Genomic DNA, 5,200 nt, shown 5'->3' on the forward strand with positions numbered 1-5,200 from the left:
GTCAGAAAGACTCTCAAGGTTAGAAACGTTTTCTAGATGAGAAACGTTTTCTGTGTCATAAGCGTTTTGAAGGTCAGAAACGTTTTCAAGGTCAGAAACATTTTATAGTTCAGAAATGTTTTCAAGATCAGAGACATTTTATAGGCCAGAAACGTTTTCAAGGTCAGATATATTTAATAGGTCATGAACGTTTTCAAGGTCAGAAAAGTTTTCAAGATCAGAACCGCTTTCATGATCAGAAACGTTTTCAATGCCAGAATCGTTTTGAAGGTAAGACACGTTTTTAAGGTCAGAAAGGTTTTTGCTTTAATGTTGGGCCATGAGGAACGTTTTACTTCTAAGTTAATGAACAACTCCTTATGAACGTAGAATGCTCATCTGCACAGCCGTCAATACATGGCAGTTACATTGCTTTGCTGACAAAATTGACCTACAAATAAAAATATTCCAAAACTATCCGTCATCAGGGATTTGCCATGAAAAGTCAGCTCTCATCGTTTACCACACGCGATGGAAAAGTTTTGCATAACAGAGTAAACGTCACTTATATTGCCCTCTTTAAGAAAACACACACACACACACACAATCTTTTAAAATCAGTCAGGTAGTGCCTCATACCCTCTCTCTCTCTCTCTCTCTCTCTCTCTCTCTCTCTCTCAGTATAATAATTCATCAGATCATATCTTTCCAAATCTAACACTGGACGTCACAGAAAGATTCCTCACTCTGCGAAATCTCTGTGAAAGTTAGAAAAGAATTATTCTCTCTCTCTCTCTCTCTCTCTCTCTCTCTCTCTCTCTCTCTCTCTCCTTCCACCATGGAAGCTGGTCCACCAACAAAAAAAAAACTTACTCTGAACGTCCCATGTTAGAATGACAGAAGTTTCTGCCATGGAAGTTTCATTGCGTTAGGATGGATGGCTGACTGGCGCTCACTGGCCAGACTTTGATACTTACTGAACTTTCGGTGAAATATTAATACTCAACTTTATTCTAATTCGGCTTAATTGATTATGAAACTTCTGGCGTTGCGGCTATTCTGGTCCGGAATTAATATACTGGAAGGACTCATAACTGTTCCTTTTCCTTTTTATTTTTCCTATCTTTCTTTCTCTGTCTCCTTTTTTTTTAGTACAAATTTGCGGAGAGAGTATCAACCTGATGAACAGGAGTGGATAAAGGGGGACGCTGAGAAGACTTAGTCGCCCGCTTAATAAGTTTTTCTTTATTTATCTTGACAAAACAAGTTCTATATATATATAAAATATATACTGTATATGTATATATGTATATGTATATATATATATATATATATATATATATATATATGTGTGTGTGTGTGTGTGTGTGTGTGTGTGTGTGTGTGTATGTGTGGAGTGGGGCATATATGTGTGTGTGTGTGTATATATATATATATATATATATATATATATATATATATATATATGAGTGTGTGTGCGTGCACGTGTCTGTGTGGGAGTATGTGTTATCTTGGAAAGGTAAAGATTAAAATCAAGTTTTCATTTCTGCGAAAGCGTATGTGTCTGGCTGGATTTGGTGTTGTAAAAAGAATGGTTGTGCTCGGTGACCTGTATGTACAAGTAGCTGATAAATATAATGACAGTATTATTAGTCTCTTTAAAGTCCTTAAAATGAATGAGTGTGAAACATCGGCGTGGAATGTACTTAGAATATCTTGACACTTTCAAATCACTAACTCGAGGAACAGAGTCTGTTACATTATATTCTGGTACATAGCAGATTAGGAGTAAGATAACGGATGTAATAGCAATAAGAGTGGTATAAGGCAGAACATATGATCATTACCTGAACGAAGCGAAAGTGAAAACAGAAGGTAGTTTTCGTTAGAGCGAATGGACTCAGAAGGAGTCTACGAATACAATTAAAATGAGTGGATCAGGAAAAGGCGAGAATGATCTTTCTGGCAAATAAACACCTGAATAAATTCAAGACCTTTGTTGCATAGCATAAAAATGAAAGAATAATCTATCCCTTGCACCAATCCAATAAGAATAAAAAGGAATATATTGAAAATGAAATACACTAATACGAATAAAAAGGAATACAATGACAATGAAATACACCAATGAGAATAAAAAGGAATATATTGAAAATGAAATACACCAATAAGAACAAAAAGGAATATATTGAAAATGAAATACACCAATAAGAATAAAAAGGAATATGTTGAAAATGAAACACACCAATGCGAATAAAAAGGAATATATTGAAAATGAAATACACCAATAAGAACAAAAAGGAATATATTGAAAATGAAACACACCAATAAGAATAAAAAGGAATATGTTGAAAATGAAATGCGTCAATAAAAATAAAAAGGAATATATTGAAAATGAAATACACCAATACGAATAAAAAGGAATACAATGAAAATGAAATAAACCAATAAGAATAAAAAGGAATACATACTGCCAATGAAACAAAGACAAAAAAGCGTTCGGGAATGGAAAACTTATTCTTTTAACAAGATAAACTAGAAAGAAAAAAAAAACAACGAACATTTAAGGCCTGTTCCTTTCCCCGGATTGAGGAGCAAAAAACGGCTTTCTATTTCAAGCAGAAAGTGCTCGTGTTGTTTTTGATTTCAGAAACACCAGCATCAAGCGTTCCACGTTTTATCGAAAATAGCTTCCGGTGAAGGCTTTGATTTATTCTGGCCAATAGCCTTGGCGTTTTTTTGAAGCTGGAATGAGGTATCAGATATATTCGAGTTCGAAAGCATTTGATTTTCGCTTTCATTAAATCTCAATTTCTGTGCCACTTTTTATTTTGTATCCTCGGGTGAATAACTTATATAGTCAACATCCCACACGATTATTTCTATTTTAATTTTCTGTTGATTTTCGCTTCTTTTGATTTTAATTCATTCGTGTTTATTCGATATCGCTATATCTATTACTCCTCATTATTCGTATTCTAGAACTGATAATTATTCATTTCCATCCTTATGAACTACACAAAAAGGGCATTATAAAAAAACCTTCAATATAGCAAAACTGATTTTTGTAGATAAAAAGGTTCAAGAAAAACATGAAAATAGTAAAAAACAATAGATAATTAAACCAAACAAATTGACAAGCGAAGACAAAATTTCATGAATGTGAAACCCACACAAACACAAGCACACACACATGTATATATATATATATATATATATATATATATATATATATATATATATATATATATATATATATATATATATATATATATATATATATGTGTTAGCTGACCAACCCGGCGCTGCCCAGGAAAACTCTGCAGGACTCAAATAAATTTTCATGCACCTCCTTGTACTGACTGTCTCTTTTATCGAGGAATTACTGTACTGAATGTCCCTTTTATCCATATATTACTGCGCTGATTGTCTCATTTATCCAGGTATTATTGTGGTGACTGCCCCTTTTATCCAGGAATTACTGTACTAACTGTCCCTCTTATCCAAATATTACTGTACTGACAGTCCCATTTATCCAGAAATTACTGTGGTGACTGTCTGTTTTACCCAGGTATTACCGTGGTGACTGTCCCTTTTATCCAGGTACTACTCTAATGACTTTCCCATTTATCCACTTATTACTGTACTCACTGCCCGTTTTATCCAGGCATTACTGTGGTGGCTGTCCATTTCATCCATTTATTACTGTACTAACTTTCCCATTCATCCAGACATTACTCTGCTGACTGTTCCTTTTATCCATCTATTACTCTAGTGACTGTCCTATTCATCCAAATATTACTGTACTGCCTGTCCCTTTTATCCAGATATTACTCTTACTGTGGTGACTGTCCACTTTATCCAGATATTACTGTGGTGGCTGTCCCCCAAGGATTACTGTGGTGACTGTCCCATTTATCCATGCATTACTGTTCTGTATGTCCCTTGTATCCAGGTATTACTATGCTGACTGTCCCTTTTATCCAGGTACTACTGTGGTGACTGTCCATTTTATCCAAATATTATCAAGGCATTACTGTGGTGGCTGTCTCATTTATCCAGGTATTACTGTGCTGGCTGTCCCTTTTATCTAGGTGGTATTACTGTGTGACTATCTCACTTATCCAGGTGCTAATGTGCTGTCTGTCCCTTTTACCCAAAAATTACTGTTCTGTCTGTCCCTTTTATCCAGGTATTACTGTGGTGACTGTCCATTTTATCCAGGTATTACTGTGATGACAGTCCATTTTATCCAGGTATTACTGTGGTGACTGTCCATTTTATCCAGGTATTACTGTGGTGACTGTCCATTTTATCCAGGTATTACTGTGGTGACTGCCTAAACCTTGATACAGAATTATTAAACACAGGAAAGAAAAACACTTTCAATAATATATTTCTATGGTATTGAGTACATGAAATGGGGTATGATAAATTACAAAGAGAAGGGGAAAGGGGGGTGGGGAAAAGGAAGGGGGAACGGGTTTGAAACCTACCCTATTATTTAAGTTGGGTTAAATGATACCCACGTGCCAAATTTTGTCTGGGTCGGTCAAGCGGTTCGAATTTCTATAGTACACAAAGTTACAAACATACATACAAACATTCACTTTATATAAGATATATATATATATATATATATATATATATATATATATATATATATATATATATATACATATATATATGTATGTATATACATACATATATAAAAAAACCACATCCCACTGGCACTTTAACATTACTTCAAATAAAATCAAATCTACACCGCGGGGCACCCACCCACCCACCTACCCACACGACTACTGTGCTGATACCCGTCCCATCTTCCAAGCAACGCAATGCAACATCGGAGGCAGCTTTAGAACAAATAATTAATTTAACCTGGTGCTTCATTAGCCCTTAATACCTTGACACCGACGGGAGCAAAAAAATAAATAAATAAATCAGTTAATCCCATTGTGTGAAACCTCCGCTCCTCTCGCGGATGCTAATGGATTAAATTTGATTTTCTGCGGGGAACCAGACGCAGCGCCTTTGTCTCTTAGAAAAGGGAAGGGGAATGGGGAGGGGAAGGGAATGGGGGGAAGGGAGATCATTGTCGACGACCGCTTACCGACTTGAAGCGAAGGTTACCTTAGGGATTGGGGGAGGTGGTGAGAGGAGGGGAGGGGAGGCGATTTTGTCGACGACTGCTTGAAGGAAGGTTACCTTGAGGAGG

This window comes from Macrobrachium rosenbergii, chromosome 56 (genome assembly GCF_040412425.1).
Source record: "Macrobrachium rosenbergii isolate ZJJX-2024 chromosome 56, ASM4041242v1, whole genome shotgun sequence".
In the NCBI taxonomy this organism is placed as follows: Eukaryota; Metazoa; Arthropoda; class Malacostraca; order Decapoda; family Palaemonidae; genus Macrobrachium; species Macrobrachium rosenbergii.